Source organism: Ascaphus truei, chromosome 1, assembly GCF_040206685.1.
Source record: "Ascaphus truei isolate aAscTru1 chromosome 1, aAscTru1.hap1, whole genome shotgun sequence".
Lineage (NCBI taxonomy): Eukaryota > Metazoa > Chordata > Amphibia > Anura > Ascaphidae > Ascaphus > Ascaphus truei.
In genome coordinates, this window is record NC_134483.1 from 335461454 (window position 1) to 335476088 (window position 14635).

Genomic DNA, 14635 nt, shown 5'->3' on the forward strand with positions numbered 1-14635 from the left:
TACGGGACATACCAGGGGGTCTCATCATATCAGATGAGGGATATACATTTCGTTGTGCTGTTAAGTCTTTGAGGATGCTATTATGTTGCTATGGTAACAATTATATGATGACACCCCATTGGAGTCTTATTCTCACTATACGCAAGTTGGGCACTATGTCATGGAATATGACGTTACACCCCTGATCCCACATAGGATTTCCACTATTTAATGGTGCCAGTCTCATTCGTTAATAGGTCTGCTGGAGAAAGGGCTGCTGCCTGAAACGTCGCCCATATTGTCGCCTTACCGTCTGTGATTATAAAGTAAATGTAAGTGTGATTATTTTTTTTATCAATGGTACAGTATTTGTAATAACTGAATAAATGCATTTTTTTTAAATTAAATTGGAAGGAATGCTGGAGGATTTTTTGCTTTTTTGAAGATTTCTGATTGGAATCATATTCCTCACATACACACTATTATTCTGTTGTGATATACATAATGTAAAATACTTTGAAGAGTGTGCTGCCTTAATATTTCAAGGATTAAGGCTTTAAATACGCAAATGTTTCATTATTTATGACTTTAGGAACAAGGTAAAACAAAAATGTACCGTTAACCTATTTTATTTTGTTTGCTTGTTTATTTTGAACTTACCCATTACAGTTATGCATTTCTTTCCCCAACCTTGATAAAGTACAACACAGTTTCAATGCACCACATACAGATGCAGCGGCCTTTCGAACATTTCACGCGTTGTATACCTCGGAATACCCATGTCATGGCGCGTCATTACCGCGTGTTGACTCGTGTTTTATCGAGTGCAGAAAATGGCATTCTAGTGTTCTGGTTTTTAAACACCTGCAAATTGACACCGTACTGTACGGTGCACATTACAATTCATTCATTTCTGCCACGGAAACGTGAAGAATTGCACCCAAAGAAATTGGAATCCATGAAATTCAAACAAAGCAGCCGCGTGGTTGGCCGCATGGAGTACAGCAGTGCACACAAAACGGCTCTGTGATATGTTCGAATAACGGCTACCGCATCTGTACTGTACTGTGTTTATTTGCATTTGAGTAATTTTCTTCATTGTTTCTTTTATGGAAAGAGGGCATACAAAAAGCCTGCAAACTTGTTGAAGTGGAAAACCAAAACTCATCAAACTCTACTACACAGTACATTAGAAAATACATATATTGGTCTTTGTAGGTTCTGATGAGACTGAGATTTCTAGTAAATACAACCTTCTGGGTAATTACCCACACATACAAAATAACCTCCAGGTCAACCACCTTTCACATGCATTTTATAATAGAAATGCAGTTGCCATTAAAGATTTCTCTTTGTTGTTTATATGTATTTTGCAAAAGAAAATTACACTCAAATACTATTTTTAAGGTGGGAAACAGCTTATAAAAATGGAAGTGGATGTCTTTGCAGTAACACTTATGTGAAGGACACCTACATCAGCTTGTGATAATTTGCATAAATTTCACCATAGAAGCAGAAAAAACTTTTCAATTTCCAAATATTAGTCCCTTTAATTGAAATCAAGCCTAGCATGAAAAAATAATAGCTTTAAAATAAACTATGCATTGATTTCCCAGGTCGGTTCTGTCTTGATGCACAACTGCTCTGTTGTCCCTTTCAAAGAAGCGGAAAATGTTAAATATTTATAAAGGTACAATAAAAAGGTATTTAAACTCCTTGAGCATCACTTGCAGTCCACTTAGAGTGGAGCTGCTGGTTTTTATTATTGGGTTGTTGCACTGTCCTGGCATGAATATCTAAGGCTGCCTTGTCAATGAAAAGTCTCCTTTTCTTTCCTCACCTTTGGGGTCAACTGCACAAAACTCAATACCTTCTTACTTTCTCTGAGATTATTTAAAGGCACACTTTTCTATCTCTCTCTCACCTCAGTTTGTCCAAGTTGACCCATAGAGATCAGAATTTTTTGACCAATTAGTGTACTGAAGATGAATACATTGAGCCTGCCCTGATGGACAAACTAACACTTCCTCTTTCATGGACTGTAGGGATTAGAGGTGGGTAAATGTGTAAAAGTTTGGCCCATGGATTTTCACACATGTTTTATTTCTTCGCAAAACCAAATACGTTTATTTAAAAAAAACAAGCAAAAAAAAGCATGCAATTGCTCCACCAAGATTCACTTAGTCGAACTTAAGTCCATCCAGATCCTGAAAGAGAGAGAGAAAAAGAGAGAGATAAAGGCATAGGGGCTTATTCACTAAACTTCAATAAGTTATAAATGCCCTTTAAGTTATAAATGCCAATTTAAGTTACAAATTCCCACTATAAATGCCCCTTTAGTGTGATATTGCATGTGTAGCTATTCACAAAGCTTCGATAACAGGGCAATATCGCACTAAAAAAGCTTTTTACCGAGCTATAACACTCTGGCTATAACAAGTAGTGCCGTAGCTGAAAAAATGCCCAAACTCGCATTATTGCAGCAACTGCTATTCACTGCTATATGCATATATTACTATAAAAGCTTGCATTATTTGCATGCCAGGGGGCGATATCAGAATTGTGATATGCATAAAAAGGAGTTGTTTTGTTTTACTGCATAGGATTGATACCGTGGGGTCTCCGGAGGCCTCCGGGAGTATCCAGGGGTTACAACTGCTAAGGTAAGGAAGGGGTTAAAACCTTGCGCTACCCTCCCACAAGGCCTAAACACCCACCCTGGGGCAACTACAAGCTTCACCCACCCCCTGTATCAACAACACCACACCGGAATGGGTAAAAGTGCTATTAGCCAAAGATGGCTTATAGTGCTTTTTTCCATTCAAAAAAACATTACAGTGCAATACAATAAAAATCAATACAACTCCCTGCTCCCCCCCCACCAGCCCCAACTCACATTGTAATGGGCAAATTCCTACTACCAGATATGGATACTAGTGCATTTGCCCATTAAAAATTAAACAATAGCCAGCCAGCATAAAGTAAATAAAAGTTGTACTTGCCCCTGGCAGGAGGAAGGCCGCCCTCTTCTCATAACTGTCCTCGAGCACCATTACAATAATTAAAAAAACTACTGGCTATTAACCCCTTAATCCCCTTAGTAGTTAGTAACCGCTATAGAAATTAAAGTGTTAAACCCTATCCCACGCTACCCACCCAGGAGACCCAACCACCCTCGCCAGGACAACTACCCCCAACCCTACCCCTCTACCTATTGATTGTCACAGTGGTAAACCATGACCCCAATATTGGCATGAATGGACAAGCTAAAAAAAAAGCTACAAAATAAAACACGACATTAAAATAAATACAAGCATTTCACAATAAAACCATTGATTATGAATGTGGGAAACCATTGACACAATATCAATGGATGGGCTACCTAAAATTTGCATAAAATTCACCACAGAAGCAGCAAAACTTTTCAATTTCCAAATAGAGCTCAACCGTCATGGTCGTCAGTTATTTTAGCGAGGGCTGTTTCCGTGGAGTGAGCAGTGCGGAAGCCAGATTGTAGAGGGTCTAGGAGAGAATAGGTGTTGAGAAAATGAAGCAAGCGAGAGAATAAAAGACGTTAAAGGAGTTTAGAGGCAAAAGGAAGGAGGGAGATAGGTCGATAGTTAGAAAGACAGGTAGAGTCAAGCTTGCTGTTTTTGAGTAATGGTATAACTGTTGCATGTTTAAAGGAGGAGGGAAATGTACCAGAGTAGAGGGAGGAGTTAAAAATGTGTGTGAGCGTAGGGATTACAGTAGGGACAAGAGGTTTTAGGAGATGGGAGGGAATGGGGTCAAGAGACCAAGTGGTAGAGGGAGAAGAGGAGATCAACAGTGACACATCCTCCTCTGAGACAGTGGAAAAAGAGTCAAGGAATGCAGGAGGAGAGTTAGGAAGAGGTGTAGAATGGGAGGAAGAAACAGAGGGGATGTTCTGACATATGGATTCCACCTTTTCCTTAAAATAGTCAGCAAAGTCATGAGCGGAGATGGAGGAAGAAGAGGCATTGAGGGTGGTTTGAGTAGAGCGTCAAAGACAGAGAAGAGTCGGCGTGGGTTAGACTTGTGCATGTTGATTAGTCAAGAAAAGTAAGCTTGTAGGCCCATTGACTGCCATAATGGCAAATCATGCTCATATTATATTGGCAGGGTGTACCTATGGGTAAAGGGTGGGGGTAGTTGTCCCGGAGAGGGTGGTTAGGCGTCCTGTGTGGATAGTGGGGGAGGGAGGTTAACCCCTTATTTACTATAGTGGTTGCTAACCTCTAAGGTGATTATGGGGTTGGTGGCCATTAGTTTGTTTTTTATTGTTATGTTGCTGCCACTGAGGACGGGGAGGAAGACGAGGAGGAAGATGAGGATAGCTTTCAAACTGGCAGGGGTAATTGCAACATTAATTTATTTTATGTTGGCTACATAATGTTTTATTTTTAATGGGCAAACAAACTATTATCAAGATCTGGATAATAGTAATTTTGCCCATTATTGTACTGTATGTGTTGTGGTGAGGGGGGTTGAGGAGGTGGGTAGTAGGGTTGTTGTATTTAATGTTTCTCTGGAGCAGAACCGCATTTATTTCAGGGGACCCCCTGCTTCCAGAGTTACAGGCCCTGTATGGGGTTCCAGTATCCCAGCAGCCATGTTTAAATTTCCCACGCCACGTTACCGGGCCATTTAAATACACAGGATATACCGGCACCCAATACCGGAGTGTAACGGGAAGCAGGGGGTCCCCAGATCTAAAATTAATGTGGTTCAGCTCCGGAAACCCCCTGCTACAATACTCTGTTATTAAAATTGAAATAAAAACAGTACGGTCACCTGTAAGAGCTGTGCAGGGAGATGCAGCTCTCTGTGCAGCTCTTACAGACTGCAGCCAGATTGCATGGGGGAGAACTGCGAAAAAGGCTGAGATACCATCGCTGCTGTCCCTCCCGTACGGTATTGGCATTTTCCTACCTCACAGTTTGTGACTTGTGGAAATGCTTTCAGATTCTTTCTGAAAACCGTGAAGTACCGTGAATACACAAATGACAAACTGTTCAATGGTGTAATGCCAAACCGTTCAAGATCACAGCTATTGTATCGAAGCTACTGTACTAGAATAGGCCCCTCTGTGTACTAATGGCAGTGACATATGTAAGGGCTTAAATTCCAGTCAATTAGGACTTTTTACCAAAATCCAACACCTACAAGTTCTTTAAAATATATATTTTAAACTACTGTAGTTGGTAAACATGGTGAGCTGAGATTAGGAAGGGGTTGTATTTCCCCTGGTTATTTCCTTTAGTATGGTATGTTCAACAAGAGTTTCCACAAGCAAAGACCCTTCTTTCCTCCTCCCCTTATCTTTATAGACTCTTTGACCAGGAGAGGATGGAACCTCTTGATTAACAAACACTCCCCCATTTAAAGGTCCTTGAAGAAAAAGGGCTTTGGGCTTTATTTCCAAATAAACTAAATCAGTAAGAAAAACAATTGTTATTTTATTATTATTATTATTTATTACTTTGCTTTAAGGAAGACAATTATATTGTTAAACTCTTTGCAACGTGTGTGGGTTTTTTTCGTTGGCAGCTATCATGGACCAGACATTTAAGCAAAATATAGCAGGATTTGGACAGAAATCAGATTGGCAGCATGTAAGTTGATCTCTTTTCAAGGCTTATGCTACACTTTTCTCCCATACAGTATATCCTAACTTTTTAAGAAAACCAAAGGGATTAATAACCATTGAAATGAAGGGGCTCAAGATGTCTATTTACATGGAAATATGATTATAACTGACTCATCTGATTAGGTTGGGTTTCCACATTCAGTAACAAGGTTTTGTAAAGGTGTGCAATGTAATCAAAGCAGCTACTAAGAAGCGTCTGTTTACATATTCAGCAATGTCTACTGTACACTGTCTGACTGACTACATTAATTTGCATGTGTCACATCGAAAAGTAAGCCTTGTGCATACCTTTTGATATTAATCTGCTGCTTTTCTCATTTCAAAGTAAATTACATCGGGAGTATGGGACTGATGGTCATGGCTTTGATTAACATCTGTAGTAAAATAAAAGACAAAGAGCTATATGTCCTGCTATTCCTTTTTCACTATCATAAAAGCTACTGTATCACCCTAAAAAAAAGTTACATACTGTATATGAAAGTGATGTTTTTTCTCATAGCTACAGTATAGCAAAAAAATGTTGACACAGAGTTTCAGATTCCTTTTTTTGTTCAAATTTCCTAAAGCATGCTGTACCTGAACCAAATTATACTTCCATGCACATATGAACAGAAAGCCACCAATATGTATCAAATATTTGGAGCCATATTCATTAAATGGTGATTCTTTGAGGGGAACCGTATGGTGCTTGATGTCCTAGCACCATTTAATAAATATGGGCTCAAAGATTGGCAATATAGATCAAATATAGAGTCCAGCGTTTCAGTACATTACATTTATATTTTTGAGGGGAGGATTCTTTAAACCACCTTGAACATAGACAACATATCCCTATCTGCAGAAATAAGATACAGTATTTAGGCGGCTGTTGAATATTTTGTGATGACATTTTCTCCATACTGGGGAACAGTTCAGCTACATTCAAATGAATGGGACTAAAATCTTCTCCAGCAGAATGAAGGCTGCATTACAGCATTTTTAATTGGAGCCTAAGGGGCTTATCACGTAGCTTTGATGTTATCACTGCCAAATTGAATGGTTTGGCATGACCCTACATCATGGTCTGACATTTGTGTATTCACAAAGAATTATCGCAAGTCAGAAACCGTGAGGTGGGAAAATGCCAATACCGCTCGGGATAGCAGTGTCATTATCTCAGCCTTTTTCTAAGTTTTACACAAAGAGAGCTGCATCTCCCTGCACAGCTCTTACAGGTGATCGCACTGTTTTAATTACATTTTTAATAACACTGTGTTGTAGCAGGCGGTCTCCGGAGCTGAACTGCATTAATTTCAGGTCCGGGGACACCCTGCTTCCCAAGTTACAGTCCCCGGTCCGGGGTGCCGTTATCTCCTGTGCGTTTAAATGTCCCGGTCACGTGATGCAGGACATTTAAATAATGCAGGGAGATACCGGAACCCCATACCGGGGCTTGTAAATTGGATGCATGGTGTCCTCGAGGCTGAAATGAATGTGGTTATGCTCAGGAGACCCCCTGATTGAAAAAAAAAATAGCTTTATTGCCTTAGCTGCTAGCCACTAAGGTAATGAAGGGGTTAAGCCAGAGTACCTGGCTTCTTTGGGAAGAGGGGGTGAGTGAATGAGGTGGTTGCTCCAGGGTGGGTGGTCAGGCCTACTGGGAAGGTTGCAGGCGGAGTTAACCCCTTCATTACCATAGCGGTGGAAACCGAAATGGTAATGGGGTTAACCCCTATCGCTACCCAACAGAGAGGCCTAACCACCCACCCTGGGGCAATACCCCCCTTCACCCACTCCCTCTACCCCCAAGAAACATTAAAAAATAACAACTCTACTACCCACCCCCTCAACGTGGATTACCACAATGGCAATGAATGAGCAAGCTAAAAAAAAAACATAACATAAAATACAATACATAACAATTAAATAAAAACAAATCATTTGCCAAAAAAGCATTGATTGTCACTGTGGTGATCTATACCCATTTTTATAACAATTAAACAGAAGACACCCTATGGGCAGCACTCGTTGTAAGCAGATATGAATTAGTGATAAATTTAAAATTAAAATGCTTTAATCATATAATTTAAAATAAATGTCAAAATTGTTGAAAAAATGGTCAACTGACTGTGGTGACAAAATACAAAGAAAACAGACAAAAATATATAAAATACTATAACTGAGATCTAGGGGGGGAGGTGGAAAGCCCACCTAGCTGCTAACTAGCAGAAAACAACAATCAAGGACTATAATAGTCAACCCCCTAGTTCAGCAATAACAAGGTTAAAAGGCCTGTAAAGTGGATACAGGTGACGGAGAACTACCCATGCAAAGGTATATACCTATGTGCTATGCACAATAGATTGAGAGCTCACTAATTACTATTTGATAGTCCACAATAAAGGTGGTGAGGAATACCCTAAATAAAGGGTTAAAGCAAGCCTAATTGTAGGAGGGTTAATATGGTAGGCTAAGTGTTATTTTATAGTGTGCACAAGAGCTCACAAAGTGTGGTACTTAGCTCGGGGCACGGTTCTAGTCCGTATCCAGTTATAGCCCCCTAACATAAATGTGCCACTTAAACATGCTTAATAATACCTCACAGTATACACATAGGTCAGTCAGTGACTATCAATAGCTAAATGTACATGAGCTTACAAAAAATGTTTTTTACAGCTCTGGGGCACGGATCTAGTCCGTATCCAGTTATGGCCCCCTAATTCAAATGTGTCACAGTAACAGATAGGTAAACAGACTGTAATAACGTTGTGAGCAAACACATAAATGAGCCGAGGGGAGAGGAAATGCACGCAATGAAAAAAGTAGTCAGCAGCAATTGCATTTACACGTGCTGGGTGAGGTAATTGGATATATACCGCATCCCTGTGTTAAACCCTCGTCAGGGTTAATATCGCGGGGTAACGCTGACATAAGCAATTGTACCTGTGGTTCCTATTCAAAGTCCTGCTGCCATAAGATACCACATAAAGTACCTGGTGTCTGTGATGTATGGACCCAGACTCCCTTAACACGCGTCTCGGCTCTGTACAGAGCCTCTCACCCTCTGCTCGGCATGGGGACGTCAATGCGTGATGACGTCAGTCCTGTAGCCGCCTCCCAGAGATGGGAGGCGGCTACAGGACTGACGTCATCACGCATTGACGTCCCCATGCCGAGCAGAGGGTGAGAGGCTCTGTACAGAGCCGAGACGCGTGTTAAGGGAGTCTGGGTCCATACATCACAGACACCAGGTACTTTATGTGGTATCTTATGGCAGCAGGACTTTGAATAGGAACCACAGGTACAATTGCTTATGTCAGCGTTACCCCGCGATATTAACCCTGACGAGGGTTTAACACAGGGATGCGGTATATATCCAATTACCTCACCCAGCACGTGTAAATGCAATTGCTGCTGACTACTTTTTTCATTGCGTGCATTTCCTCTCCCCTCGGCTCATTTATGTGTTTGCTCACAACGTTATTACAGTCTGTTTACCTATCTGTTACTGTGACACATTTGAATTAGGGGGCCATAACTGGATACGGACTAGATCCGTGCCCCAGAGCTGTAAAAAACATTTTTTGTAAGCTCATGTACATTTAGCTATTGATAGTCACTGACTGACCTATGTGTATACTGTGAGGTATTATTAAGCATGTTTAAGTGGCACATTTATGTTAGGGGGCTATAACTGGATACGGACTAGAACCGTGCCCCGAGCTAAGTACCACACTTTGTGAGCTCTTGTGCACACTATAAAATAACACTTAGCCTACCATATTAACCCTCCTACAATTAGGCTTGCTTTAACCCTTTATTTAGGGTATTCCTCACCACCTTTATTGTGGACTATCAAATAGTAATTAGTGAGCTCTCAATCTATTGTGCATAGCACATAGGTATATACCTTTGCATGGGTAGTTCTCCGTCACCTGTATCCACTTTACAGGCCTTTTAACCTTGTTATTGCTGAACTAGGGGGTTGACTATTATAGTCCTTGATTGTTGTTTTCTGCTAGTTAGCAGCTAGGTGGGCTTTCCACCTACCCCCCCAGATCTCAGTTATAGTATTTTATATATTTTTGTCTGTTTTCTTTGTATTTTGTCACCACAGTCAGTTGACCATTTTTTCAACAATTTTGACATTTATTTTAAATTATATGATTAAAGCATTTTAATTTTAAATTTATCACTAATTCATATCTGCTTACAACGAGTGCTGCCCATAGGGTGTCTTCTGTTTAATTGTTATAATTCTGCTCCTTCCCCTTATTGCACCGTTGTAAATTCTTTCTTGATTAGAGGCTGATGCGAGGGTCTCCACCCTTTTCCCCCTTTCCCATTGTTGTGTGATCTATACCCAGAAAGGAGTATAGATAAGCACATTGCCAGTCAATGGGCAACCTAAAAAAAACGCAATAAAATAAAAAACAATCAATGTGTTTCTTACCATTGCCGTATTCACCTGGCCCTGCACCTGAACCATCTATAGACCCTCGATGCAAAGCTCAATATCCTGATGCACAGAAGTCCATGATCATCTGTTGATTGAAGAGATATCTCCGGTGAGTTGTTTCTTTCTTCTCTTTATAATCCAAAAGGGCCCAAAGATGTAACTCTGAAGTCTTCTTGGTCTTAAATGAGATGGGACAGGCCTTATATAAGCCCTGTGATGTCACATTTGAGTGTCAAATGTTACACCCCCAATCTGATTGGTCGGTGTATGATGTGACAGCTTCCATTAATTTAAGGATGTGACATCATCAAAAAGCGAGGGAAGTAGCCAATCAGGTAGTATAGACTTCACTCTCTTTAAGATATATATTCAGCAAAAAGAAAAAATTGATTTACCTTTTTAGAGTCTTTTTATGTGTTCATAAAGGAAGGGAGGCATTCTACCTGATTGTCTATCTTCCCTCACTTTTTGATGATGTCACAGCACTTCAAAAAAAAGAAAGGCATCACACGATATATTTGCCAGATAACCAAAATATCGTCCCACCACCCCTGGAAGAGATTGGCGTAGCCGCCCCTATCGCTGTGCCTCTGATCTGTAAATAAAATTTGTTTTTAAATACAAAAAAATTATGGGTCAAATTAAATTCCAATAATTGCATAATGAAACTAATTAACTCAACATAAATATTTTGCATAGAAAGAAAAAATTTTGATGCATGAAGGCCGACACGATGGTGAATGCTGGTATATAGTGACTCCACATCACAGGTCGCAAGAATGGTATTCCCATCGACCGTGGTGGAGTCTAATCTAGCCAGCACATCCATCGTGTCTCACAAATGAGATGGAAGGGTAACAACAAAGAGGCACAGGAATGAGTCAATGAATTTACATGCAGGCTCACACAAACCCCCACGCCAGAGACAATAGGTCTCCCCGGGGGGTGGGAAGGGTTTTTATGGATCTTAGGTAAAAGATAAAAGATAAAATGTGGGGACAACCAGGCCCCGAGGCAAAAGGCCATCATAATTCTGTTGAGAGATGACACCATCCCTAAGTGCAGACTGTAAAATACAGTCAAGTTCAGATTTAAATTTAACTGACGGATCTCACATGATAGGGTGCTATAACAGAGAGGGTCGCGAAGGTGTTTAAATGCTTTCCTCTTGTACATCTCCTTTGGCCACAGTACATGTTGCAACTCATCTACTTGTTATTTTCTCATGCATTGCTCTGACTGTAGTGTATTCTTGCCTGTCCTATACCACTATGTAGCTTAAGCATGTATGTGCATCCAGTGTGTGTTTGGCCCACATACCTGTTTACGTCATTGACTTTTGCCAGCTTTTTTTCATCATTAGCTGGCTTCTGTGTCATTTATTTTGACTGCTCATTGCTATAGTTCCAGACCCTGCATTTTTTTTTTCCATTTGTGTTTTTTCTATCCCGTGCCTCCATACTTGCTGTGTGTGTCCCTTGTTAGGTAGGGGTTTGGACCCCTTCCCCATTTCCTCCCCTGTTTTTACCTTGTAATACAATTGTTTATTTTCTTGATACACCCGAGTGCTCCTTTAAGATTTCTTTTTTGTATAGTTTTCCTATTATCTTTTCCTTTGGAGCACCCATTATCTTTTCCTTTGGCCCCACATATATTTTATTGGTAGATTTGCCAGCTTTTCTGAGTATCTTCATTAGTGGTGTGCATGCGGTAGTCTGTGTGTGATTGATATATATATATATATATTATATATATATCAAATGGAAATATAACTGTATGCTCATTTGCATGTCTTAGGCAGGTCTGCAACCCTGCTTATCATTATATATATATTATATATATATATATATATATATATATATATATATATATATATATATATATATATATATATATATATATATATATATATATATATATATATATATATATATATATATATATATATATATATATATACTGTATACACACTATAGAATACTAAGTGCGCAAATTGATTCAATTTAAACCAAAAATTAGTAACAGTTGCTGCCTGAAGTTAAGCTACACACAATAGCATATATATAGGGGGAAAGGGGGAAACAACGGCGCAAATACTGCTAACTATACAATACATTTAAAGCATAAATAGACTGGGGTATAAGCTGGTTACTCTGAAATGAAATAAAGAGAGAACAAAATATAGTGAAGTACGTTTAGTAAAAATATATGCGCAAAGGTAGATCGCTACATACAAAGTAGTAGATGTAAACAAGCATATAGGATATTATAATCCTCTCCGTCCTGCTGCCTGGAGTTGTGATGTAACTGTCCTCCACATGGAACGCCGGAATCCACCGTGCTGGTTCTCCTCTGGCTGCAGCTCTTCTCCTTGACTTCCTGTTTTTTCCTCCGATCTCGCGAGACTAGCCCGCTGATGTCACTCAGCCGAGATTTCGGCCAAAATTCAAGTATACTGTCCAGGAATAATCAGGGGATTCTGCTGGCATGTAGATATTCAATAGGGGAGCTGAAAATTTGTCTTAGAGCCTCCTCCCTACGCGTTTCGTCCTGGAACTAGGACTTCTTCTGGGGAACTAAACGTACTTCACTATATTTTGTTCTCTCTTTATTTCATTTCAGAGTAACCAGCGATCCAAACTTATACCCCCAGTCTATTTATGCTTTAAATTTATTGTATAGTTAGCAGTATTTGCGCCGTTGTTTCCCCCTTACCCTATATATATATATATATATATGGTATGGTATGGTAAAATTATGATTTCATTTTATTATAATGTATAATTTATAAATTATTTTATTAATTATTATATAAAATACTAAATTATAAATGATACCATGCCATGCAGGAATTGAACCCATGACGCTTCATACACTAATAGGGGTTCTCTACCACTACACCATAGGATTGGTGGGATAGTGTGTGTGTGTGTGTGTGTGTGTGTGTGTGTGTGTGTGTGTGTGTGTGTGTGTGTGTGTGTGTGTGTGTGTGTGTGTGTGTGTGTGTGTGTGTGTGTGTGTGTGTGTGTGTGTGTGTGTGTGTGTGTGTGTAATAAAGCATTGAATGTTATAAAAGAAAACCTTGGAGATGTGCGCAGTGCACGTGGACGCAGCCTGATGAAGCGAGGAGAGCACTCCAAATGCCGGGTTATTCCTCGCACGGCGGCCAAAAAAAACAAACGGAGATGCTTATAAATCGGAAGCCACACTCAAACCACGTTATAAGCAGATCCGCGATGTAGCGGATTTCACTATAACGAGGTTGAGCTGTATATGTACATATTTAATACATTCCAGAGTTTTAACCTGATGAATCATCCCAAACTGCATGCACGCTAAATATTATTTTGTGTTCTAGTTATATTATTTTATAGTCTTTGATCTCTAACCTGTTCTTTAGGCCGCTCTATTGACTTTGTCCCACCAAATAATATCCCTTTTTAGTACATCTTTGTGACGGTAGGGGGTAACCAGGCTCTCAAATAAAGGTTAAGCCTTTTTGGTTACCCTTGATCCGTGTATAAGTGTCCAAGAAAATTAGCTCTTGGGCCCAGTAACATTGTACCATGCCAATGTAGTGTATGCAATTAAAGTATTTTTTGTGTTTTTTTCCATTTCCGTGCCTGCCAGCAGCAGGGATTGGTATGAGTTTCAAGGGGGGTTTTGCCGAGGAACCGTTGACAGAAAGTGTCTAGGAGGTTGGGGTCCGGAGTTGTCAGTTACCCCATAAATGTACCCAGAAATCACATTGTCCCGGCAATATCTCCCCTTGAAAACGTAAGCACGACTCACCCCAAGGGTTTTAACCCCTTCTTCAGCTCAGCCCAGAAAGGAGAATGGGGCACAGGGATAAAACCTCTATTCCGGTAGCTGAGGGAATCCTAGGTTAAGGGGGTTATCCCAGCTAGTGCCCAGGTGACCCTCAACCAATATAGGGTTTGTGGGTGCCCCAACGTATATAAGAGTCCAGTCTGAGAGACTGAGAGAAAGTGTGTAGGGAATAAGGCAGATAGAAATAAAACGACATGTTTTCCTTTCTGTCCCCTGTTCCCAAAGACTCATAAGTATAGTAAAATATACTTTATTCAAATGTAATGTGCTTAGCCGATCTCAAAACAGGCTGCCCGAGCAAACCCATAGGCGCCGTTTAAGTCTGCTGGACATAGGAGTTCAAAGCAGTCAGAGGATGCACAGAGGTGAGAATAGCATTTGGTCAGCTGGGAAAGGCGGAGAACCGGTTCTGGAGATCAATGGCAGTCCTCCGGTCTGCCACTTGCTCTGCCTGACCTGGTGGAGCCTGTCCCAATGGGTGGCATTGAGATAGACAGGGAGAAAGGTGGCAAGATTGCACATGTCCCTTGGCTATTTCAGATTTCCCACTGACCCGGCTTTTCTAGCCGGCTTGGCTCTGATTGGTTGCTTGGAAATGTTCCCACGTGTTGATTAGCTGCTGAGTTTTGTGAATGAAACTCAGAATACTATAAGAATCTGTGAGCCAATCAGATTGTAGTTCTCCGGTCGTAATAGTGCGGGCGGGCATTTCAAAG

General features: G+C 40.3%; 1 long non-coding RNA gene across 1 annotated transcript in view; it reads right to left on the bottom strand.

Annotated features, from left to right (window-relative positions):
- Positions 1 to 5952: 5952 nt before the first annotated feature.
- LOC142470874 (uncharacterized) overlaps positions 5953 to 14635 on the bottom strand; it is a 32365-nt gene continuing 23682 nt past the window's right edge. Inside the window, exons 3-4 of the long non-coding RNA XR_012789351.1 lie at positions 10083 to 10266; positions 5953 to 6024 (exon numbers count right to left, since the gene is read on the bottom strand). This is a non-coding gene — a long non-coding RNA (uncharacterized LOC142470874). The remainder of the gene's footprint in view (positions 6025 to 10082; positions 10267 to 14635) is intronic.